Source organism: Zonotrichia albicollis, chromosome 1 (genome assembly GCF_047830755.1).
Source record: "Zonotrichia albicollis isolate bZonAlb1 chromosome 1, bZonAlb1.hap1, whole genome shotgun sequence".
Taxonomy (NCBI): Eukaryota; Metazoa; Chordata; class Aves; order Passeriformes; family Passerellidae; genus Zonotrichia; species Zonotrichia albicollis.
The window spans coordinates 124756484-124784362 of record NC_133819.1 but is presented as its reverse complement, the minus strand read 5'-3'; the positions used below and the strand labels follow the sequence as shown (position 1 = coordinate 124784362).

General features: G+C 32.7%; 1 long non-coding RNA gene across 4 annotated transcripts; it reads right to left on the bottom strand.

Moving 5' to 3' along the window:
* LOC102070873 (uncharacterized) lies at window positions 1-26767 on the bottom strand. Of its 4 annotated transcripts, XR_012582915.1 has the most exons (6): window positions 26558-26767; window positions 26079-26270; window positions 22075-22140; window positions 13067-15532; window positions 7026-7223; window positions 1-1757 (listed from the first exon to the last, which is right to left on the bottom strand). It is a non-coding gene; the product is annotated as an uncharacterized LOC102070873 (long non-coding RNA). The 4 variants fall into 4 exon arrangements; XR_012582913.1 differs by lacking the exon at window positions 13067-15532; XR_012582920.1 differs by lacking the exons at window positions 13067-15532; window positions 22075-22140.
* Window positions 26768-27879: the final 1112 nt, after the last annotated feature.

Sequence of the window (27879 nt, the reverse complement as noted above, 5' to 3'; positions counted from 1 at the left end):
ATTCCTCTCTTACATTCGTCATTACATTAATAGCATTGAGTTTATCAATACTGAAAACATTACTAGGAATTTGTATCTTCTCATATCCTTATCCTTGTTTCATTTATGTGCATGAATAATCTAAAAATATTTACTGATATTTTTGTCCTCAAAATATGTATAATATATTTGCATCTACAATAAAATAAATGAACTAGACAACAAAAGGATATATGAAATCCCTGAAGAAGGTATAACCTAAAATAAATCAGAATATTTTAAGAATAAAGTAATGAATCCATTTCATTATTTCTTGCAATGAGAACAGCAATCTGAACATTAGGAAGTTCAGAATGTAATGCATCATGGACTTCCATATAGAGAGCAGAAAAGCAATTCTAATAAATAGGCAGATCATATAAAAATGATTTGTATCAATATCTATCAGTCTGAACTCTGACAGTAGTGCACCCACTGTTTCCCCCAAAGTAGGCAATAATGAAAAAGTGTCTCTTCCATTTATGCATTAATTTCAGGACTGATTGCACCTAACCACATTGAATCTGTCCACATCCTTTTCAAGCATGGCAACTAATGATCACAATTACTGTCATGTAGATCAGTGCTTCAACATCCGGTTGGAAATTGTCAACTCTGCATACTACAAATCTATGCTCTGTCAATATTACAAATGGATAAGCAGACAGGTGCCATTTCAGAACTCCTCTCATACTGTTTTAAGCTATGCTGAGCCATTTTGTCAAATAAAGCTCAAAACCATATTTCCCTGAGCTCCAAAAATGTTTCCCTGCATTTGTTTTTTAATACACAATATTGGAGGTGTCCATTTCCAGTTTCTAACCCTGATTCAATTTTTACTTTTCAGGATGGTACAACTTTAAAGTATAATGTCCCAAAATAAAACACTGAGAAAATATCATAACAATTTTGTATGCTAGCTTTTCAGCTAGGCAATAACTCATACATAGAGGATGTCTAATGGATCTTATGAAGATCAAATTTAATAATTTTACAGGCTGGAGAATTGAGAACAGTCCTGCTGAGAAGGACTTGTGGGTTCTGGGGCACAAAAGCATGGACCGGAGTCAGCAATGTACATTTGCAGTCCAGAAAGTCAACCATATCCCAGGCTGCATCAGGATAAACGTGGTAAACAAGGGCGAAGACGTGGCCAACAAGTTCTAGGAGACCTCACCTGAAATACTGAATCCAACTCTGATGTCCTCAGCACAGGAATGATAAGTTCTTGTCAGAGTGAATCTGGAGGAGAGCCGCGAGGATGATTGGAGGGATGAAATATGTCTTCTATGAGAAATGTCTGAAAGAGTCGGGGTTGTTCAGTCTGCAGAAGAGAAGGCTCTGGGGAAACCACATTGCAGCCTTTGAGTACTTAAAAGAACTTTTTGAGACAGATGTGGACAAACATTTTCTCAGGGTCTGTTGCAATAGGACAAGAGGTAGTGGTTTTAAGCACATAGAAGGTCAACTTAGATTTGATATAAGGAAGGAGTATATTACAGTGATGGTGGTGTGCCCCTGGAGCAGGTTGCCCAGAGAGGTGGCGTTTATCCCATCACTGGAAACATTACTGGTCAGATTGGATGGGAGTCTTAGCAACCTCTTGTAGTTTAAGATGTCCTTGCTTATTGCAATGGAAGTTTGAACTAGATGACCAGTAAAGATATCAAACTGTTCCATAATTCTATGATTCTATGATTTTCATATTTATGTCTCTTGCCATCTTCTTTAATGACTGCCTAATTCCAAAAAATAATAAAGAAATTAGAGTGAAGGGAAAAAAAAAGAAAAATGTATACATCAGGACTAAATTATTGTAAGAGAAAAATTATATTTACAACATAAGTTTCACTTTAATTACTATGCAGAACATAATAAAAGCTAAAATGAAATAAAATACAACATGATCAATAAATTGCATAGTGTTAATCATGTCAAATAAGGGACATTGCAGAAAATCTGGAAAAGGTCAATGATGATTTACCTACTACTGTAAAAATCTACTTGACAACAGAATGCTAGTTTTTCTGAAGGAACAGACATTTAAAAAGTTACAGAAGAAGAATGAATGCTGTCAAATTAGGCAAAAAGAGTACTTACAAACTAGGAATGACAAAGAGATAATCATGCTTTCATCAAAACTTCTGCATAAAATAACATCTACTGTTAAAAAGTGTGAAGAGTTTTGTTTGTAATGAATATTTTGACAGATATGTCATACAGGTTTCACCTCTCCTCCAAATTTCCATTCTATTAACACAAAAGAACAAATGGAAGAAAAACATCTTTGGTAATATAGTAAATGCACATATATACGCATACATATTTTAAGATATATATATGTGCTCTGATGGTTAAGGAGTATGTGGTCCGACCTTTTGAGCATTTTCTGATTTATTTGCTTTGTTAATCTCCTACCTATGTTTTTAAGATAAACACCACAGGAAACTTCCATTGGATTTTTCTTTCCAAAAGGTTTGATGCATTCTCTAGCTACTTAAAAGATGTTGATCTAAGCCTCATACCAACAGTGTGAACTAGTGTCCTTTTCAGGTCACAGATTTTTTTATGCAAAGAGAGATCTATTTTTAATTTTTTTTTCAGATGGAAGAAATGTGTTCTCATTTCTATAGATATTAATTTATTAAGTGATTTTTTTCACACTATACCATTACCAAGGTATTTCAAAAACTGTAGAATAAACTCAACACCAATCCATTTATCCATATCTATGTGTGTTTGTGTTTGTGTCCTTACATTTATGCAGTCTCCCTGTCTGCCCATGTAAAGTCTGTGGTGAGTTAATCCCTGCCAGACACTATGCCTGGCTCTTGCTCCCTCCCATCTTCCACAGGATGGGATCAAAACAGAAGGAAGGCAAGAAGGCATGTGGATCAAGATTATGACAACTCAATAAATTAGGCAAAAAGCAGTTAAGTGACCAAAGCAGAAAAACAATTTCTTTTAATTCTTCCCGTTAGTAAGCAGATGTCCAGCTGCTTCCTGGGAAGTAGGGCCCTTAGCATGCATTACAGTTGCTTGAAAAGACAAAGACCACAATCACAAACTTCCCTCTTCTTACTATTTTCCCTGAGCTTCTTACTGCTAATCATGACAGCTTAAAGTATGGAATATCCATTTGGTCAGTTTGGTTGTCTCAGCTATGTTCACTCTCAAATTCTTGTCCATCCCAAGCCTACTTATTCTGAATGAAGTGAAGAAAGAAAGCCTCGGTGCTGTGCATTGCTGAGCAATAGATAAATGATTACTGTGTTCTCAACACTTTTAGCCACAAATGCAAATCAAAGCATCGTATGGGTTGCCATGAAGAAAGTTTACTTCATTCCACCCACACTCAATTCAAAATCTCATTTCCTATTTGCAGATGTGAGGAAAGAGGTACATTTTATACTTCCTCCATCTTTCTAATTTTTACCATGTTGCACAAAGAGAAAATTATGAGACTACATCAAAAGTGAACCGAAAGATAGTAGTGTACCAAGTTATACTCAATTCCCATGATAGAAATAAGGGCACTGGGGCTGTAGGACACACACAAAAAAAAAAATTTCCAGAAGCTTTCCAAGTATCACTATAGCTAAGTTTCTATGTAGCTTTTCACTGTATTTAAAGGGAGTGAAAATAATTTTGCTACTGCTGTTGACTTTTCCATATTAGTAGAAAGTACTATGTATGTTTGACATAATTCTAATAATAGAAAAACTTATTTCTTCTTTCTGTTATTGGAAATTGTGTTTCCATTCTTTCATTTGTCTGACAACTGTAAAGCATATTTTATCTTTAATTACTTTCAAGGGAAAGAGGTGAGCTATTTGCTCTCTTTCAGGTTTTGATATTTGAATGTTAGAGGAAATGAATAACCACAAGTACAATAATTTACTTTACTCCTATTTACAAAATCCTGTCTTCTTTTTTTCAAAATTTATTACTTTTTTCTGTGATTAAGTGTTCATTATTAAAGAAAATATGTTTTAAATCGCTAAACCTAATTACAGAAACATTCTGCAAATATGCTTAAGCATCAAATAACTTTCCAATGACATTCTGATATTCTTGACACTGATATTGGTTATTCTTTTGTTTTTGAAGGATTTCTGTTCAGTCAGATGTTTTATTTATTGTCTTGAAATATATTTATTGTTACAAGTAGTCTAAGCTGAGATAAAATCCCTCTTATTTAGATTTTGAATAATAACTGGTTTGTTTTAAAAAAGACTTGCTGACTGACTTGACTAATTTATTATTTTTTCCCTTAAAATAGTCACAGAAAGTCAGGTGCACTATAGATCTGTACCTGGGATTTGGGAGACATTCCATTTTGCCAGAGAGGAAAGTACAAGCCCATGCTTTAATGTAATCTTAATGAAGACTCTTTTAATAATTTCTCTGTATGCTCAAAGTTCTTTTGATGTTGTTTTTGTTGTTGATTTTTAGGTACTAGCTGTCCACTAAACTGTTGGGCTTGGCAGTAAGGGACAGAATTCCCATTCCTTTTCTTGTACAGTCGAAAGATGTACTTGATAGGACATAATGAATCCCTAATTTGTTTGGAAAATTTAGTTCTTTTCCTGTCTCACCTGCTTTGGTGTTAAAGTGTGTATGCCTATCTATTCTGTTGTTGTAAGTCCAAGGTTTTGCAGGTGTAAATCCATCGGATTCTAGAAGTGGTTTTAAAGTTTTATGCTCTACTATATAGCGATAATTCTTAGGTAGTTGTCACAATATCAATTGCTCCAGCTGTTCTGAAGCCTTTCCAGAGTCACAGACAAGTACATTAAATTTAATTGATATGGAAATATTTTTCACCAGCTACATAACTCACTCTTTCAGATAATGTAAAACAAAAAAAAACCCCAAAATTCATAGTGAAGCTTTAATGAAAACTCCTCTGTGCATCCTTTTATGTGAATGGGCAATGTCCACCTGTTTTTCAACATTCCCAGCAAGACTGTGGTATTGTTAAAGACTGATGTGTTCTCCATATCTAAACCATTTATATGAATAGTATAAATTTAATATAATACTTAGGAGTGTGCATATATGGATATGTGTGTATATTTATCTATATCTGTTCTATTGTTTCTATCTTCTACTTACGTAAAAATTAGGGTCACTAAGACAGTAAAACCTGATTAGGTTGTCCCAATGCCCTGACCCAATATAATTGTATGCTTCCCTCCCTCTGTGATCTCTGGTTCTTTTCTGGCTTCCATAACCCATTTGTTTAAAAAAAGAAAAAAAAAAAACAAACACAAAAAAACCTGAGTATAGCTGTCAACTATAAACTGTCAGTTTATTCATTTTCACACAGAATTCGGTGTCTGAGCCTTCTAGTGCTGAGAAGAGGAGATAAAATTTATATGTGCACTGCAAGAAGCAGAGCTTGAGAAAAACAAAGGTTTTGTTATTGTGCAAAAATTCTGGCATCTTTGGTTACAACAGACAACAAGAGATCTCTTCCCTCACTTACAAAGATGTTGCAGGTGTTGAAACTATTTTCTTTGCACAGATGTGAGCCATCAGCCTAAAAACCAGACTTCTTGAATAAAAATCAAAGAATTCATAACATTAATTTTTATGTTCATCAACATTAGAATGTCTCTAATGTAGCACTCGGGGATATGTTGCTAAGATTTAAATCCAATTGTTTGGGTTCCAGTAACAGGATAGCAGTTGCAATACAGAATAAAATTTAAGAACTTTCCCCACACATTTATTTATTTTTCAGAGGGTGTGAGTTATGATTTATGGTTATTACTGAACTGAAAATATTCTGTATAGGATTCAGTTAGAAATGGAGTAATTAATTTAGTAAAAATGTAACTCAAGTCTTTCTGCACTACACTTTAACACAGCCATATCTTCAAATAAATCATTAAATACACTGTGCAGTGCAAATCCATGGTAGACTTCCTGAAGTAAGGAAGACTAGGAAAAATCTAAGGAAAGATTTGGAGAGAATGACTGAATGAAGGGAAGTGCAACGCAGAAAACAAAACAGAGAAATTAAATTGATTAGAAGAGTTGAACAAGGAACAAATATTTGCTGCAAATCTATAGCCAAACAATTAGTATAATAATGTAGAACATGATATTACAGTATAGATATCTTTAAGAACCTCTTAAGAAACATGTAATGTCTTTTGTCCCTACTGATTCAGGAGCACTGACGAAGACTTTCCTTTGATTGTTCTAGACAATTTGAATAACAGAAGATATCTTGTAACCTTCAGACCTACTATAAAATTTTGAATTTATTTCAAAACATGATTTGTGCCTGCTAAATTTGGTAGGCAAAATTTTGAATGGCTCAGTAAAAAATAAAAAGCTCCCTTTTTCTCCCTGCTTTCTTACTGTCATTTAGTATGGATGGCTACAAGGATAGTTAAGATACACATAGCATATGCAGAATGGGGACAATGACCCAAACTTCTTACACCACTCTGCCCTTGTAGCACAGAAGCCAGAGAATTTTCAGCCTAACACTCTAGCCAGAAAGATGTGAGGCAGTTAGAATTGAGAAAGCTGGAAACTCTGGAAGCCTGAAGTAAAGCAATCAAATAATAGAAAACCTCACAAATTGTTTTAAAAGAGGGAAATGAGAAAGAATCATGGATAACAGAGAAGAAAGCATAGAAATTAATTAGAGAAGAAAGCATAGAAACTAATTCTAGGAAAAGACTGCAGAATTGTTGGACATTCAATGAGAATGGATTTTGTATTGAAAACATTGAACCTTTTATTTTACTAGGCAGCTAATAATCTACTCCTCAGTCTTTCTCTAAATAAATAAATAAATTTCATATATATATATATATATATATATGTAAAGGGTCAATAGCAATGACACTTAATATATTCCCTGTTTTTTCCTAATTGCAAATCCTGAGTCAGCAGTGATATTGAGAAGACTTTTATTTGTAACTGTGTGCAACGTTTTATGTAAAATGATTACACAGTGCTGTAGGGTGAAGCAAAAGCATTACCTTGTCAATTTATAGCACATATACCACAGGAAGAGCAATGACCTGTTGGAGCCAGTCCAGAGTAGGGCCTTCAGGATGATTAAAGGAATGGAAGCACCTCTTCTGTGAGGAAAGCCTGAGTGTCTTGGGTTTTCTCAGCCAGGAAAAGAAAAGGCTTCAGGGTGACCTAATTGTGGCCTTCCAGGTCCTAATGGGGACCTACAAAAAATGGAGAAGGACATTTTGCAAGGGCATGTAGTGACAGGATATGGGGGAAATGCTTCAAACTGAAATAGAGTAGGTTTAGATTATGCATTAAGGGAAAATTCTTTACTGTGCAGGTGGTGAAGCACTGGAATATGTTGCCCAGAGAAGCTGTGGTTTCTCTATCCCTAAGAAGGTTCAAGGAAAAGTTGGGTGGGGCTTGGAGCAGCCTGTCTAATGGAAGGTGCCCCTGTCCATGACAGGGGGTTGGAGGTAAGTGATCTTTAAGGTCTCTTCCAACCCAAACCACTCCGTGATTCTATCACTCTATGAACATACAGTTATCTTCTCAAAAACTTAAGCCCTTTTAAATCCTGAGTATTCTTTTCCAGAGGAGTTCAGGATTCTTCATGCTATATTAAATATATATACTCCTATGTATTAAATGGCCCCTTGCAGCCTTTTTAATAATTATTCATAAAACTCATCCCTTTAAATACATTTCTTTGAAGAAAAGAGGGAAGCACTGCATGCAGCAAATCTCAGCGGATCTTAACTGATCTTTTTTGCAGGAGGTCCATTTCCTCATTATTTGATAACTAAACAGAGTCTTGACACCAAAATAAGCACAAGGTCAGTCTGTAATTTCTGACCTCCTGTAAAACATCATAATTTTACAGTTTCTTATGGATATCTAGAGGTTCCTGAATATCAAAATATGACATTTTCTTCCCTCCTGCTAATTGAATATTTTAGTAATTTCAACATACCTTGGATTTCAAATGTGAATATTAATGCACATTTTCTTCTGCAGGAAAGGTACATAAACATTATATGTATGTATATGCATGTTTACTTCAATTTCTCTTTTAAAAGATCTTTTCCTGAATCTAGCTGAATGCATGGAACTAGACAATTTTGGATTTTTTTCTGCATCAGAACACATAGCATGAAATCATAATGTTTTCTCAATGTATAACATTTTCTTTTCCCCTGCTCTTCCCCATCTGCAGGCATGACCTAATATTCCCCAAAAATAAAAAGACTTTGTCAAATTCACTGGGTATTTTATTGGCAAATATATTCAAAGAAAGGAAATTAAAAATCAGACATATGGATGATATATTTGAAAACTTAGGGCTTTTTCCCTCATATAAAATATTATCTGGCTGCCATCTATAAGCATATTTAATATGGATGATGAAAAATGAAATAGAAATTGTATACTTCAATTCTTTAATTTTCACAATGGTTGTGGAATGGTTCCAGCAGCTATAACCTTACAGGAGTGTGATCTTTTCTAAATCCATAAGTGTAACAGAAATTGTGTGCACATCTTGACAGCATAGAAAGAGGTAAGTGGTACTAGCCTACATGGTTTCCCACTCAAGTTCCTCTCATATCATAATGTTTTCTCCAAATTAACATTACTTCATTGTGTAGTTACCTTTTGCATTGTAAACTCAATTTAGCAAGACTGAGATATTTTTTCAATTATATTTGACCTAGAAGATAAAAGTATATAACTTTTTTATATTACATAAAAGACATAAACTATTCTATATCCCAATTTATGTAAACATAAATTGCTGTAGAATAGATGCAGTACATAGAATGTTAGGTGTCTAAGTATATAGAGGCTATAATTCCAGATATTTCCATTTTGAAACAAGGAATTTGCATGGAGTTGTCTATAGATTTCCTAAAATTAATCTGGAAAAGAGAACAATTATTGAGGAATTAAGGGAAGTATAAATTAAATTATAACATAATCTATAAAGTATTTCAGATATAGAAGTTAAAATTTATGTAAGCAGAAATGGCAGAGCAGCAGCATGCACTCCTCATTCAGGTTGCTACTTAGCAGCATACATCATGTGGGTTTCCTGAATGACTCCTGAGATTGTACCAAATCAGGAGTAAATTATTCATTGGCATGCATTTTGGAGATTGGTCTCACGTGACTTACAAGCAATAGTTCTGATTAAAAAATAATAAGGAGAAATGAAAGGAAGAGTCTTCATAGCCATGACTCTCAGATTCTTTTTTTGGTGCTCACTCAGAAGCGTTTTTATAAACCTAAATTGCCCAACTACACTAAGCATGCAATGAAGCAAAAGCGGATCATATACCCTTAATTCCACTTTGTACAGGTAGTTACATCACCTTGAATAGAATTCATTTTAACCTGCAGCCAGCTTACTGCTGTTACTTGGGTATATTATCCTTTCAAAAGATAAAGCTATGTTTCAAAGAAATAGAGCAGTTAGAAGATGTGTAAAACTTATGGTCTTTCAGCAAACACAAAAAAAGATTGCAATATAATAGCTATTGTTAGAGTAACAGTAACACTAAATACCAACAAGGAAGCCAATGGAACTTTTTTATTAGATATTGCTTATTCTGTATTAAAACAATGTGTAACACAATGTCTGGCTTTTTCATGCTTTATTTGCCTTTTCTTATTGACAGTTTGTTTTTTCCTATATTGGTTGCTAACAACACTCAACTATATGCAAAAATGAAGAAATCATGAAGTCTGAATGAAGAGAAGTTCAGCTTTGGCACCACAAAGAAAATGTTTATACAGTGCTTACTTACCCATCAGCTGAAGTTTGACTAAATCCAGCAGAAGGCCAGGCAAATATGTTCCTAAAACTTTAATATGTGCCACAAGGAAAGTGAGTATGCCATTCTCCCCATCTTCTAGACACCTGCCTCTACTTATTTTGTAATAAAATGTGAAATTGCTTACTTATGAATCCATAACAATGAAAAGGAATTCCACTAGAAAAGTAAAGAAATTTTCACTTTTGACAGAAGCTTTTTGTTCTAGGGAAACAAAATCAAAAAGAATAATTTGATACATATTGCTTATTTAGATAGATATAGCCCATACAGTTTAAAATCTGAAGTTACTTATAAGATTTCTTGGAGTAACATTATGCACAGAAGCTTACTAATAATGCTGTTGACAGAAAATTACTTATAAGTTCAAATGGAATACTAACACTGTGAAATGCTGTTCTCATAATCACTATACCAGTTAATCATTGTTGCCAGGAACAAACAAACAAATAAACAAATGAGCCATTTAAGTAATTTGATCGGCTTAGAAACATTTGATATCTTAATGCTACTGACTTAGAAATCTGTAATGGAGCAATGTTCTCAAAAACATGATGAGAAAATCTGGTGCAAGGTAAGTTAAGCTATTTTAAGTTACCAGACTTCTGAACATTTAAAATTAACTTTATGAAAACTTTAAAAACATGGGGTTTAGAACTAGACTTGGAAGAAAAAAGTTGAGCTCTTCTCAGAAACTTCATAGAAATTTAGTGAATTGGAGATGCTAAAATATGCTTGCCAAAGTATTCCTTGAAACATTTTAAAAAAACACCCCCCCCACAGATAAACAAAATCAATAATAAAACTAATTTTTTAAATTATGAATGATTCTATTTTTGATTGGTTCAATCAATTTAAAAAACAAGAGTAATAATTAATTACAAAACTAGAAGTTAGTAATTCTTCTGGCAAGAGGGATCTTGAGCAGGCCATATTTTGAGGTGCAAACATGTCCTAAAGTTGTTATAAATTTTATGTGACAACTTGTATATAGACATTAGCATGGACATTTATTTGCACGGAAAAACTCATATGACACTGTGCATATGTGCACAAATAGTATCTTAAGAGAAAAAAAAAATAAGTGGGATGTAATTAATCAAAATAATTTGAGTATAAAAATAAGATCCTTTCTGTAATTTGCTCAATGGCATTACATACATCTGGATCTCTCTCCCATCAAAAAAGAAGACACTTAAGAAACCAAAAGTAATGATGGAATTCACAGTACATGGTTTAGTACAAAAACTCTTGCAGTCACAGAAGTACACATAGATTTTTTCTTCCCTATGTAGAATTCCTAAAAAGGTTCGGAGAGTTCTTAAAAATAAAAATTCTAGACCATTTTTAGGCTGTATGGTCTTAGAAACTGTGAGAGGTTTTTTAAGAAGTAGAAACTAATACTATAATGCTGTACTAATTCTCTGATAATACTTTTTTGGGTCTAACTGTGAGATTCAAATAACTCCGCTCTGGCATTTACTAATCTATTCCACTCAAACTATTGAAGGACTGATATAATAAATCCATACTAATTTTCATTGACTGTAGATATAAAGAACACATGTAGATTAATATAATTAGATTAATATAAGTACTAAAAATTACTCGGTCTGTACTGTAAACACGGCTTGTCCTCCTATGAGTTGTATTGGTTTTAAGAGATTTCAGGTACTGTTCATTAAGATGAAAAGATAATATGCTTTAGTTCTGTATTAAGTTTCATATGACATTTTGAGTAAGAGGCTAAAATTATAAAGAATCATCATATTGCATGTATTCAGAAGCCGGATTTATTGAGAGAACCTATGAAGGATTGTCACAAATTCTGTTTCAGTGGCTTTTTTAAGTCAAGAATGTATTAAAAAAATGTATGCTGTATTTTAATATGCTCCATTTCAGTCACATTTACTTCAACATGACGTACCACTTAATTCACTGAAGTCCTGTGGCCTGTATTGTGTCACATATGAGACTCGATTACACTGTTTCTTCTGGCTTTATGACATATGAATCCATTAATATCCGCAGAATTAAGCAGTTTTATGTCTGCTAGTTAAAGGCGCGTGACTGCATTAAAGGAGGCTAAAAAGTTGCCATATTTCCTTGTAAAATTATTTCTAATGAACTCTTTACATAAGTAAAGATAATAAATAGAGCGTTTAGAAACATGAAACCTTCAGCATACCTTCCCAAGCTACTTAGCAGGAGAACTGACTAATTTGGAAGCTTAGTGGCACCAGTTGCTCCCAGCGGCAATCTGCCTCTATTCAGGAAGAATCCACATGCATAAAAAAATTACCATGATGATACATTGATAATCTAAGTGTTAGCATGATTAACTATTTCACTTGTTTGATTTGATTTTCATTGCATATTTACTTCTTCATTAAATCTTTCTTTTCTCTCAAATCACCTCATTATTATATAATTATTCTAGTAAATTACTACAAATTTACTGTATATAATTGGTTTTTTTTAGTACCCTGATGGGTTATATGTCAGAAACACTGGAAATAGAGAACATCATAAAAATAAGTGAAAAATTTAATCTAAATTTTGTGTAGTAATTCTTCAACTACTATTTCCACTGAAATTACATGTAGTGAAACCTTCAAAAATGGAAATATATTTCTTTTATCCAACCTGTTATCTTGTTTATTTTGCCTCTGAATGTTTAAATATTTTCAATGGAAACATTTTGCAACCATCTGGTTCACAGGTGGCAACAAATTTCAGTTAAATAAACATTATTATATTCTTTCTGTTCAAAGTTCAGTCAAGCTCCAGAATTAATACACTTCTTTAGTGAAATAATACAGAAAATAATCAATCTACATTGATTTGGTATGGCAACAGTAGGGTGGAAAAAGTATTAGTTATTCTACCATTTTTTCCATTTGCCCACTTTCTCATGTCTTACATTCTGTCATCCTTTTTTTTTTCTGTTAAAAAAATATACTGTCAAAACCAAAGAAACAAACCCAAATACAAGAGAAAAAATGACCCTAAATATAAACAATAAAAGACACAGACACAGGAAAGATCATCTATTATTTTATTTTTTCCTCTTTGTCATTAATCACTCCCTTTTAAATCCTTGTATTTATATATTATTTTTCAGAGCAATGATCTGTATTAATGCCTGTGAAACATTTAATAATAACAAATAAATAAATAAATAAAATAATTTGGAGAATTCAATGAATTTTTGGGAAAAGGTAACTCACCAGATCCTCAATTTGTGCATCTGCATTTAGTTGGTTATGTGTGACTGCATAGATATTCTTCCATTGCATTGAGTGGAGGCCTGGTTGAGTGTTTGTCTGAAGACTTTTTTAGACTAGCAACCAATGCTTGATTGCTTTGATGTTGGTTTAGCTCTTGCTTGCACTCTCTGAATTGATAAAGTCTCCAACAACCATAATGGGAACTTAGGGACCTCCCTCCTGTATTTCCACCTAAAGTGCAAATCTAAAGTTAGACAAGATGAATCCCACACACAAGAATTTAAAAAGAAGTAATGTTCTTTCATGTTGACTAAATATTTTCAGTAATGACTCTCATGCACTGAAAGTGAATTGTACAGGTAATGTTATTTAAATAATATTTCCTTTTCTGGTGGAATAATAAGCTAGGAACATTCATTTACATTAATTCAAATATTAAGCTACAGTTTCATATACTGTACTGAGGCTATTACCTGAGTACTGTAGTTTTTTATCAATTTTTTCTCTGAGCCGTAGTCCAGCTGGAAAATTCTCACCTGGGACTGCTCTTCTAAAAGCTCCTCCTGCAAATGGCAGGGTTTCTCTTCTGTCTAGCCAATCCCTTCTTCCAGTTTTTCTGTGATTTGCATGCTTTTTTAGCTTAAAACCAGTTTAGATTACATGGTATCATTTAGATGGAAAAGCTTTCATTCCTGCAAAATATTTCTTTTTCTAAAAGTATCCGGTTTAAGCCAACATTTTATTGTATTGTTCCACTTATCTCAATGCTTTCTTTCCTGTGTATTAATTACAGGGATGAAAAGCATAAGCACTCAAACTACACTATTTTTACACAGCTGTGTTGAGTCAGAAGTAAAAATAAATAAACAAACAAAAAAGACATATCTCTATATAAATACATATGCAGAGAAGGGGAGGAAGAGAAAACTAGTTTTCTTGAGTTTGCATGGCTTTATCAATAGAATATGAGTTTAATCCAGACCTACAGAGTAGGCAAGAAAAATACAGTAGAGTAAAACAGTAAAAATTGTCAGAATGTGTGCATTTTTTCCCTTTAATAAACACCAAGTAGCCTGTTGCCTTTCTCATAGAAAGAAAAATTTTGAAAAGGACTGCCTTTTTCTCATGAACTCTCATATCCTACAGAGAGTTTCTGTAGAATAGGTGGCTCCTGTGGATTCCCATACTCATTTGCTGTTATAAATTGATCTTTTTCATGTTCCTTTATTCAAATGGTATTGTTCTTTTTATCTTTGCTGATACCTAAGACCCTTCACTATCTTGTGCTCCAAAGTCCCAATCTATAAAAATCAGTTTTATTCCCCAATAAATACATAAATACACATGCATCTGTACAAAATTCTAGTAATCTTTTTAAAAAATGGCTTAAATTATACATCCTTAGCAAAATATAACATGTCTGAATGTAAATTGCTAAATAACAGTTAGGTGTTACCACCACAGCTATTGTTCGTGCATTCTTTAAAATTTGTAATTTTTTTTCATCCAGAAATATCATTAGGTATTAAATATTGCACTACTTTTCTCACTCCAAACTGAAGGCTTCCCCCACCCCTGGTGGATCAGGACTGCAACATCGCTTTGACCAAGAGACCTCAAATTTCAACAATCAGGTCTCTTTTCTGGATCCACAGGTGGTGATTCTATACCTTGTTACTTTTATACTTTCTTTCACTTTTTCTCCTTTTTTCTTATGCATTTTCTCAAGTTAGTTTTTTGCTTTTTATTATTGATTGTCTAACAAAAATGGCTGCATTTTGAACTTGCCGAGTACTTTGTTTTGCCTTAAATATTCTAAATTTTGGAAGTAAAAGTTTGATACAGTTTGAACCACCCAAGAGTTTTGTTGTTTTTCCTTTGTGCCACTCAGAGCAAATCAAGTAACCTTCCCTTTAAAGCGCCAAGCGAAGTGGGCCACAACAGCTGCAGAAACAAACAAACAAACAAACATACTCCCCACGAAACCAAAACAAAATCAACCAAGCCTCTCACAAATTCCATTCATTTTTTATAGGAATTGAGTTGGCTAACAGTTGTCAACACTACAATCTACAAGAAAATACTCAAGTTTGGTGAAAAGTCTATAACAAAAAGGATGGACTCAGTATTGTCATGTCCTACAATAAAAGTTTCTACTTCAAAGCATTCAAGTGTTTTTTTGCAGGCCAAAAGTTCTTTTAGCCTTAAGAAGGGCTCTCATGTAATCTTAAGGGTTACCAGACTTAAAAAGAAAATTTATATTGCCATTATGAGTTCTGACAACTGAAATATCCATCTGAAAGGGAATTCCAAATTAATGTAAATCAATTAACTTAAAGGTAAAATCAAACAAGACTATGGCACTCTCTCAATCCTCCTCTTGGTTCTAGAAGAAAGTCCTCGCTGTTGCAGATCGTATTGAAGACAGCAATAGATGACAAATTCCAGTCCATTCCTTATAAATATCTGAATACAATTTTGAAAAAAAAATTAATGAAAAATAACAAGATTATTTCCCAGCTTTAGAAAATTATTATGAATTTTTGCATGATATTGATGATGTTTATCCTTGAAGGGCTAATAAATAATTCTGAAAAGTATAGGCAAGGCAGTATTATTTTTACTCAAGGTTAAATTTTCTTCATTAGAATTTGTTATGTTCAATTTCAGTTGATGTCTATGAGAAAAAAATCCTCTTCACACTCGCCAGTTTCAGCAAGCTGATGTCATAAAAAAAACTTCAGTTTTTGTAGCTTCATTGATTGTCAGGGTGCCATTACAGTTGTCTATTATTCTTCCACCTACCACGAAATTTTCCATTATTGGACATGGTTTTGAGTTTCCTAGAGCTTTGCTCAGCTTCATCTGTTTGGATTGAAATTTGTCTTTCTGGGTTTTTGCTCAAGGCCAAATTATCTTGAAATGTGTAAATGAAAATTTTATCTATATTTCTAAGGAAGATATTAACAAATAAATACATGAAATAATGTGCATGGAGAGAGTGTGCACTATCATCTGTCTAAGTTCTACATCTATTCTGCTGAAAAGTTCTTGTCTCCTAAGGTCAGTGCTGTGCTATGGCCCTTACTTATCCTGGGTTTTTTTTGATACCTTGTGGCTTCCCTGCTAGAGAAACTACTGCCAAATCTTAGTCTGATCTGATTAAGTCAGAAAATACAGAATACCGAGCAAGGAACCCCTTCACAGGTGATCCTTCTGAAAAATATTCATATAAAAGAGGTGAATCCAATTTTACTTTTAAGTTGGGTGCCTCTTGAATTCTCTTTGACTTGGAAGCAGGCTCTGATGCTGATTTTACTTTAAAAAAACATTAGTGTGGCAAATTCAAATATTCAGCATTCCAAATACATCAGAATTAATGTTGTCAAGTGTAATAATGTCTGTCTAACATATGTAAGCATATTTACATGTTTTTAGATTTATAATTTGATAATATGCTTTCCTTTAAACACCCAATTTGTATTATGTCTTTTATCAATTAGCGGACAAATACTTAAACATTTTGATTTCTTTTAATTTATCTTTTAGTGTATAAAGTACAATATTCAAGTGTTGATATGGATGAAAAAATATCTTTCACTTTATCTGAGTTTCCAAAACCTACAAATTAATACTCATGTAATTATTTTTAAAAATCATGGACACTCCACAAAATAATTAAGTCCAAAACAAGACCCTGGAACGAAATTCTAGTCCATTCAACGGCAAATTATGAATCTGCAGCCTACAGCTAATGTCTCTATACAGCAGCTTACGTGACTTAAAGTGAGAAACACAGCTCACATTGTGACACAACAAAAAAGACAACATAAATAAAGCCACTGATTTTAAACCCAATGGTGTCTGAGTGCTTCATAAATATCAGCATACATGATATGAGAATACATCTCTATTATCATTTTATGCATAGGCAGCTGAAGTAAAAGGATTTGGGAAAATGGGGTAAAAGATAAGGAGCCTCACATTAAACAAAAATAAATTGTGAAATGCTTTCTATCAGAGCTCTCATTTGGGATATACGACAACAGAGAATAATTTCTCCTTTATTTTGAACTAACCATTTGAACTAACATTATTCCATGTTGATCTAAAAGGAATTGGTCTCCAGACTTTCTTGTAAAGCTTTCCCCTTTTCATAGGCAAGTTTAGCAGTTATTGAATCACTCAGAGACAGAACAGCTTGCATGTGCTCAGGAGTTATTGTCCTAAATGCAATGAGAATGACCTTGGCACAAACTCCCAGTCAGAGACAGTTCACAAGTGAACCTTGTTTTCTCATGTCTCTTCTTAATTCTTATCTGTAAGGACTTTTAACTGTTCAAAGCAAATTAACATTGGCCACAGAAATTCTTGGCAAAGTTCAGTTTGCTACAGATCAGACAGCAGCATCTCACACTGGATATTCAGAAAATTTAGAGTTAGTATCTTCATTGTGTCTAAAGGAAAGGACAGGAAAGTGTCTAAGTCTCCAGTTGTCTTCATCGCTCAATGACATTTCTTTTCCTAGAGTTTTCTTCTTCATCAGCTATAAAACTTCCTATTTAAAACAAACAAACAAACAAACAACCCAAATAAAAATAGGAGGAAAGATTCAATTTATTTCAATATATGTCCTTGATCACTGCTTTTCCTGTGGTATTAAGCAAATGTCATGGTAAATCAGAGAATTTTGGCATACAAATCAGGCATTTTTAGAAAATAAAAATTTGAAAATAAAAAGCTGCTCATCTGAAGTTGCAAAGTTCGGGGTTTTTTTTAAATCTATTAATTATGAATAAGGCAAAGAATTAACTTTGAAAGAAAACTTTGTTTACCTACAAAATTGTAGGGTTATGAAAATTTCTGGCTCAGCTAAAAAAAAAAAGGCAAAATAAAGTGTTTCAACCACATGCACAGAACCACAGGTTTAAAACTTTGCAGTATTTTTAAGTCATAAGTCATAACCTATTTTTCTTTTCTTAGTACGCTGCATCTTTTAAATATATGCTTCATTTCTTAGTCATCTGGCCCTGTCCCATGTTGGAATTTCTCCCTGCTGTTAATTAGAGGTGACCATGATTTGATTAATCTCAAACATGTGTTATATATGCACACTATGGAAAACTGTATTCTAAATTTTCTACTTTAAACATTTTTGAGTGTAATGGAAACAAGCCAAACATTTTTTAAGGACCTAATCTTATCTTAATGAACAATATGGATATGATCAAAATAAGACATTCTAATCCTTTTAAAGTGTTAAAAGTTCACAGAAATATGCACTAATCATGTACAGTATTTATCAATGTAATACAAACAAGGTTTCAAATGCATACCACCTGATCATCATTGCTATCTTTAAATCTGAAGTTCTCTCCGTTTAGACAAAGGTTTGTAACAGTTTGACAATGTGCTTTACCTGACCTCACATTGTTGGTATGTTACCCATGTAGACATTTTTGAAGACATTAGCCATAGTTTTTTATACCTAAAGATAGTCAAGGATGGTGATAATATTTCCTTATGATTTTACACAGCTCTTGATATTGAGGGGTCTTTAATGCCTAGAGAACAAATGTAGGATTTTTTTTAAGACAGGATAATTCATATTTTAAATTTTGGGGATAGTGATTATACAGGTATAAAAGAAAATTTCACTATATAAGGAAGGCTAAGCATATTGTCTTGGTTTACAAGCATCTGTAAAGACCACTACTAAATAGGAAGTTTTGAATATTTTATGTCACGTTAATATAAATGCCTATGCATTTTTGTGCAAATAAAAGTACTGAGTATTAACATAAGTTCACTAAAATATTTCCTCCAGCTATTCAAAAGGTATTATTTTAACAAGTTAAATATAACAATTTTACTTTTTAAAAATGACAATCATTTAATTTGCTGGTTCAATTTTTTTCTTATAGAACTCCACTGTTATTAATATACAGCCTCCAGTGGTAAGTGAAATATAATTCCAACTAATTTTTCCTACAGCTGTATACAAATCAATAACTGTAAGAATCCCAGAGGAAAAGCATGTGGTATGGTCCTCCAAGTTCCTAATGAATGCAAATAAGCTGACCTTTCTTTGACAGCTATGAATATGGTTTTTCACAATTTTACCATTGAAATTGCTGTAATCAGCAATTCATACAGCAAAATCGAGCCAATAGTGCTTGTAAATAATTATGCATTACAAGAAGGTGCATGGTACAGTTACCATAGCGAACAAACTTCATGATTTTGGGAATCAGTTACTCTAAAGTATTTTATCAAAGAAGATCTTCTAAGAGAAAATAAATGCTCACTTTACTTTTTTTTTCTTTTTTAATATATTTTCTATATCCTTGAAACACTCTAGTTTTAGTGTTCCTTTTTTATTGTTTAAAATACAAATACTTGGATTATTAATTTCCAACAATAGCACCATTTTGATAGGTGGGATAATGAGCCTGAAAGTAAAGGAAGATCACAGTCAAAAATAAAGAAAAAAGAAGGATTCTTCATTTTAAAGGGATAATATATCTATGAAAATACAGTGTTTCTCATACAATTATGTAATAAAACAGTGAATGAAAACAACATATTTGAAACAATGAGCTACTGTAGTACTTCCACCTCCAGTATTTCTTTCACACAAATACTCTTTGAATAGTGCTGACAAAGTAATGTATAAATAAAAGATATTTTAACACCTATTTTAAAATGAAAATTCCATATAGGTTTAGGAAAAACTGAAATTTGAAGCACTTGCATTGTAGTTTCCACAGAATAATTAAAATGTCTGCAAAAATAGTATTTCAAATAGAACTGAAGAAATAGCACTTACATTAAACATGTTAATTACAGGTGCATGTTGATCTTTGAAAAAAACAAAAATATCAAAAAAAGATAAAAATTACAATATTCTGGTTCTTTATTCCTATTTAGCAAAAACTTGAAATACTTATGGCTGGAAAGTAGCAGCCTCAACTGAACACCATAATAATTAAGAAGATTAAAATTCCCCTAGTTTTGAAGACAGAGGTTACTGAAATCTTAGAACTAATTTCATTGAAGTCATTAGTCGTATTTTTTTTCAATAAGTAAATTTCTCTTTTAATAAGCTTTGAATGCTCAAAGATCATAGCAGGATATCAAATCATACTATGCTCATATAAAATGTCTGATATTTTAAAAGATCGGTCCTTCCTTGATGACATTTCCTCAGGATTTCTACTCTCATAGTCGTAATTCTTTCATGTTCAGAATGAATCCCTGCTACCTCTCACTCAATATTGATCTTCAAGGCATTTCTTCCAATCCTCTCCCCAGTGTGGTCACTGAACAGTATAAAAGTTCAATAGGAAGATCAGCTGCTCATCCACTTTTTGCTAAAGCAATTTGTATTATGGATTTATTTTAGCAGTCTACAGTGGCAGTTGCTGTTTTTACTATTTAAATGCTTTGATTATCTGACCTTGCTTACTTTATCTTTTTAAGTGCTGTGCATGGGCTTTAAAGTTGATCAATAAGTGGGGATTCCACCACCACATTATGTTGAAATCAATCCTGATTCAGACTATTTGTATTTCACTCTTATGAGTCCATCTGTCTTTCTTAATTTTATATTCTCTTTTCTTAAATAATTTTGTCTGCCACTGCAAATACTTACTGTCAGGTAGATTTCCATTGCAATCAATTCAGCTTTTCTCAGTCATAACTATAGTGTCTGGGAGGACTCAAATGTGTAGGATCATATCCTATTCTTGAACAGATATTAGGTTTTTGGGGTTTTTTTTTGTTTTTTTGGTGGTTTTTTGTTTTTTGTTTTTGTTTTTTTTTTAAATATTTGTACCATAGATAATTTCAAAGTCAATAAACACAAATTTTTATTTACTTAATGTCTTACTTTTTCCATTAATAGTTAGAAATTAAAAATCAAAATAAATGGCACAAGCTTATTAAAATACTTCAGATTTGCAATTTCTCTTAGAGAAAAAGATAAAGTAATGGAGTCAAGCAGCCTTCAGCTATATCACAATAAACCTTAGAATTGACTGATTAAAACTGGGAACTATAATTAGTCCTGAATTTTTGCAGTGTAAAAAAATGCTCTAAGAAACATTTTGTTATATTTTGCATCTAATTTATTTAATAAACACTTAAAACATTTCAAGTTTTTTACTTCTTAAAAGTTTTTAAATTTGCCTTGCCTAATTCGTAATGAAAAGGTTACCACAACTGTAAGAAGTCTTAGCATGGATATATCAAAATAGAAAGGAAGAAAGAAACTATATAGAAAATCTAGAAATTCAGTTAACATGATATGTACAGTCCTAGGCATTTAGGGGATTATCTACCTAGAACACATAAAACTTACTGAAATACTACTCTAATGTTATTTAATATCTCAACAAATGTTCAGAAGAGGGAATACCATTTCCCTGTTCTTTAACTAAATCATACACACAAACACTAATTTGTATTTCTATTAAATTTACCTAAATTAAAATACAGTCAGATATTTTGAAGATTTCCTGTAATCCTACATCACAATTCAATACTTTTATAATACAACATCACAACTACAAAACAAAATCATAAGTGATCCTTAGAAAAGTTTTCATCTTCAATCTTACAAGCTTGTGAACAGCTTTTCACATATTTATAGGGTAATTGGTTTCACAAAACTGTGAAACTGTGACTTGCATTCACATATGTTTGAAATATTGGAGCCTAGAATGTGATTAAAATCTGATACTGCTATTAATCAGTTTGCTAAATAATGCATTAATTTTCCATGCATAGGAAGAAACTTACTTCAAAATTTCTAGTTCTTCACTTGATTGAGACTAATTCTACTTTATCTAGGGCCAGAGGACACTGAGGTCTTGAGAAAATTGCTACTTATCCTCTTTCTTTGATGTTGTTATTCTTACCTTTAAGTCCTCCACACTTTTCCTGATTCTTTGAAACAAAATAGGGATTATTCAGTCATAAGTTTGGCAATAATAAACAAAATGAACCTTTTGTGACGGATGGGAGATCTTCTGCCTCAGTTGCAGCTCCATATGGTGCACACCATCGTGTCTCTGATGAGAGGGGAAGGACAAAAGGAAACATGACCACGAATATCTTAAGCATTGTTGTAATTAGAAGATGTTAATAGCAACAAAGAATAGTGAAAGTAGTGAGATGACAGACATTTAAATCATATAAGGACCAGTGATGATGGGGTGGTGAATATTTAGCCTACAAGGCATTATTAAACTTATGTCAAAAACATGGTTCACATGAAAGTGCATAAAATAACTAAAAATAAACAGCCACTAAATGAATAAAAGGGATGAGGACTTTCACTGATAATTTTCTAAGTGCATGAAAGAGAAATGGCTTAGGAATCTAATGTACAAAGTAACCCGTACGAAAGAAACCAGCAAATATGCAACAGTTCTTTTCACAATGGCACAATGCCATTTTTGTTCTTTTCTGGTAATTAATAGCACCAGAATTGGGGAAAAAAAAGGTTTTTGAGATTTGCTTGTATAAAACTTCAGTACATCTACACATTTTTTAAAAAATTATTAGCAACTGTACTGAAATCTGGTCCTCTCAGTAATCTTATAAGCAATTTTGGTTAATGCAGTATGTCACTCCTGAAAATGAATCAGATTTTTCTGATAATTCCTTTCAGATTTTCAAGTGAACATTTTGTCTTTCTCTTTTAAAATTTCACTAACTAATAAAAGCATAGATTTTATTATGGGGCTGTTCTGGTTTTCCTTTTAAGCAGTTCTGGAATTTGTAGATGTAAAGAGGAGGGCTGCTTTTGCCAGAAACTTATCCATTTAAAACATAAGAATGAAATTGCAAAGGAGAAATAGAATTATGAGAAGGTGTTACAAATAGCATCTATTGTGGGGGTAAGAGAGGATGTGCAACTTGTTCAATACTTACTAACATCACTTGTGAAGATTTTTCATTTTATTGTGACAGCAGAGGGGAAATTTAAAAGAATTCACTACACCAAATATTACGCATTTCTGCGGAGCACAGCTAAAAAAAGACAAGTCTGTACTGTTTCTCTCAGGTGAGTAAATGTTAAGAGAGAAGAATCCAAGTTTCATGATGCAGCAGCACAAAGCTGGGAAGTGAAAATTATGTTGCAGCAGAGTCCTGAAAATATGACTGTAAAAGTTAATCAATAAAATGTCTATTCCTGTCTATTCACTAGAGGCCCCAGCTGCATAGCTTCACACAATCGATACTACAAATTATTACGATTTCCAGGTTCCCACTGGACATTCCGAACAAATCTTTCAGGTGTAACAGGCTTATACTGGGGGGAGGCAAGCAGGGTGGAGGGCTGGGGAGTGGGACTGGGGTTGTGGTTTCCTCAGGTCTATTTCATCCAGGATAAGTACACAGCAAACAAAGCCTGTGACTTCTAAAAACTTTTAGTTGCTTCCCTATGAAATAAGTGTATTAGGGGCACCCTGTGAAATTAGCAGAAAATGAGTTTGCCCTGTTTTAAAAATAAATATTTTTATTCTGGTTAATTAATGAATATAAGGGTTGCTTATTGTTTTTAAATCCTAGTCAATCATTTCCTTTTTTCACCCCTTCCATGAAAAAATAACTTAGAACAAGGACTGCACAACAAGGAAATAAAAGCACACAGAAATGAACCTTTCCTCTCAAAGGCCTCACAACAGCTATAGCAGAATCTCAGGACTCAGGGTAGTTTTAAGTGACCAATTTATGCTGTGCTGTATTTTTCTTTGTATGGTCCTGTGCTCTCACCCTGATACCAGCTGCATTTGTCAGATTCACTAAGGAGGAAGGTAAGAAAAGTCCAGGACTGTATGACTTTGAATAAGTCAGCACCAAAGGGATGCTACTTTATGACACATGCAGTACCCTTCCTAGTGACTAAATATAACCCTTATGACATTCCCTGTCCCAAAATACCCAGGGGACAGAGATCCATTGTTCTTTCTGTTTCCCAAGGAACAGAACAGAGCAGATACTGGCTGGCACAGCATTACTGTTTTCAGGTAAACAGTATGTTGTTTTAAAAGGAAATTTCAATATTTAAATTACTTTGTTGTTAATTTCTTAGATTTATGAGGTCCACTTTACTAAACCTATTGTTTTGAATTTGCAGTTTCAAGTTTTCAGATTCAACAAATAATTTGGTTACTGTAATCCTGAAGCAATGCATCAGAGTACTTTTAAAAAGCAATGGTATCAAAAATAAATTCAAAATTTTACATAAGATTAAATAAAAATAGTTTTGATAATCTATAGAGCTAAGTGAAGGTTTTCCTTAATCAAAGTTTATTATGTTTATGCACTGCATTAACAAACTTCCAAAGCCACTGAACAACTGTAAAAAATACAAGAGCACGAAGGTCGGTTTGTTAATAATTTTTGCATGTGAAGAGATTCATTCAAGTTTTGTTTGTTCATATAAGGTATAAAAAATCTAATAAAAAGTCCTTCTGGAAAATCTTTTAATGATTATCATTTGGCCTTCTATTTCAACCTCAGTGAAACTCATTTCAGTGAACTTTTGCAAAATTCCTGCTCTCTCAAAAGCTATATTTCATGACACAATCAATCAGCTACAGCTGGGAGTTTCAATTCTACTTCCCCCCTCCTTCCCCCTATCCCACACTAAGTTACCACAATCAGTAGTCCTAGAAGTTTGTATCCTTTTTATTTACAGAGAACTATCTACAAGATTAGGCATAACATGGCATTTTGTAAACTGAGGAATAACTTCAAATGGTTAAGAAAACCCACTATTGCAAAAGATTCAAGCTGTGTTAGGAAAGTAAATCAGTGACAGTGTTTTCCCTAGAGAAGTACTAGTAATGTCTTTAGAGATATAACTGCAGGTTGAAAACCACCAAGCTATTTTATTTAAAGAAATGAAGACACATAACTGAAGACAGTGTTTTTTCCATGAAGCTTTTCCCAGTCCTCAGTATAAATATTAACTTAAAACATTTGAGCTGAAGAACAGACAAAGTTCCAGTCTAAAAGTCATTTAGGCTAAGCATATATAATATTTTGCTTTAGATATGTGATGTTTGTTGCATCTGAATTTAGCAAGTCTTCCCCAGAAAACATTTGCTGAGGTAATATTTTATGCTTACTAAACATCTGAGATAAAACATTTAGCTCTAAATGTTCAATCCACCTCCAATTGAACAGACTTTCTTTCTGCAGCCAAATTATCTAGCATAAAGTGTTCATCATGCTCTATGATATTATGAAATGGCTTGAAATTCAGTCTGTATATAGGGATTGCTTAATGCAAAATAACTTTAATAAGAACAGAATGACTGCATGAAAAAAAGCATCAACTAAGAGAGTAATTTTTAGCATAGTCTGAATCTCAAGAACTCTAAAAATGAATCACTTTGTGGTTCAATGTAAAATATAGTTTATATTAAGCTAAATGATAGTAAATTTGACTGGTTAGAACAAAAGTACTTTTTTCAGTGTAAACTCTTTTAAAGTATACAGTTTGTATTTTTTCCTTTATGTTAAAAACTTCATATATGCCTTGCTATTGTGACTAAAAGTTCAAACACCAAATTTTCTTTAATTTGGTAGCCTCTTGCTTAGAGGCAGCTTCTCTAACAAAAAAAAAGAAAGACAATAAGACCCATACGTAACCTTTGGTCTCTAAAAAGAGGAAGATGAGAATTCCATTAACAGATAGGTAATAAACAATTACACATACTATTCTACTTCAACGCTACAGAATATAAATTTTAAAAATAAACTAGACTCCTACTAATAGTACTTTTCAACACTCAATTTTTTAAGTGCAGCTCATATTTTAAAATACACATTAATTGATCATTTAGATTTCATAGTTTATTCAATAGAGTTACAGAACATATTTACACTGCATCATACCTGAGAGAAACAATTAATACATTGCATATTAAAAGAATTTACTGCTGACTTTAATGTCTTTTGTTTCTCAAATACCAAAAAATAAGTAACTCACTTGTAATTACTAATTTCTTCTTCAGAAGTTAGAATATGTTTTCTCAAGGTCTTCAGCTCTCCGTCTGTGATTTTCTACTGTTCTGTTCTTGGCGAACTGTTTCTGCTATTTGCTCACTTAGCTGCTCTTGAGTTGCTTTCAAGCTGGATTCCATTAGAAGAAGTTTTTCATCTTGACTGGCAAGTTCTTTGCCTGTAAGTTAAAAAAAAAAAAAAAGAAAAAAAAGAAAGCTTTGCATTTTAAGCTCAAGCAGAGCAATATTTTTGTTTTAAATGCAATGCAGTGCAACCCTCGGTAAGAACTGGGCAAATACTGTTTTCAGGAGAAGAGCATCATTCCGTTCCCAGATCTTGAGAGGAAAATATGTTATAAATGTATTAAGAGCTGGCTTAAGTCTCTTTCATTGTATAACAGTAAACTTAAATAAAGAAACTTGGATTCAATATTTTGCAAACATTTAAACTGCTATCAGAGCTTACTGTATACATGCACATCCAGGGTTTCGTTCCTTCTGAAGCAAACACCTATTGCCTTTGTATTTTCCTGTATAAATCAATCTAGAATCCAAAATCACAGTTTTGAAAATAAAGCAGCTTTTATACCATTTAACAATAGTAACATGTACAATTTAATATTGAAGTCTTCAATTGCATTATATTTTTTCATGAATTACAGAGCCCATGCATAGTAAAAACCTGTTCTTTTCCAAGGTCATCCAATAGATGGCAATCTTTCCTTAGACCAAAAGAATCATAGCCGTGCACTGCCAGCTCTCAGAAAAATAAGTGATTTAAGACAAAGACATTTTTCCTTTGTTCTTTGTTGACCATTTTCCTAAAAGATATATGTACATAGGCTTTAATTTAAATATTTAGCCCTTAGTATGTGCACACATGAGTCTGTGTTAGTGTGCAGGTGTATGTGTTCCTGCCCAGACACAAATCCACACACATGTATTTGTTTTTATACTCTTTCATAAATATATGGCTTTAGACATATAGACACATGTAGTGCACAGGTCTAGGATATTGTGGAATAAAACTAAGCCTTAAAACAAGTGCTTCACAACAAGCATTTTATAGGACACAGTTCCTTTATTCTGCAGTATTCAAATTATTTTGAAATTTGACACCAGGAAAATATAAGAAATTATGAATCTTTTAGTGATAGCAGTTCAATAAGTACAATAAAAGAGGCATTTATGTGATCATAGATTAAAATCCCTGGTTTCAATGTGCCATAATATAATATTAAAAAGTGAAAATACACTCGACTTTAATGAAGTCAGAAAACAGTATTTTCCAGGCTTAGATTGAAAGAATCCCTTAAAGAAAAGCATTTGTGCTCTGTTAACATGATTCTGCATTTATTGTCTTTAATGTCTGACAACATTCACATTATGCACAGGATCTAAATTCAGCTATCATATCTTCCTTTATGAATTCAGAATATTCAGAAGATCAATTTCCTTATATAAGAAATTGCTTTGTTCTTTTCTAATTGACAGTAACATAACCTGGCTTCTCACAAAACACAGCAACAGTCACCATTTCCATGAGTAAAAGTACTGTATATGAACTGTTTAAATTTAAATTTTTGCCTCAGAAAGGTACACAGCTAACATTAACAACTAAACATTTAACAAGCAGTAAATATCACCCAGAGTTCATCCTTACTGAATACCAAGCAAATATGAATCTTTGTGAACTAATGAGTTAAACTGTTATTAGTGTCGACACATGTTTAAACAAATGTACAGCTTAAAAAACAATGTATAACCAACTTTACTTTCATATCTAAA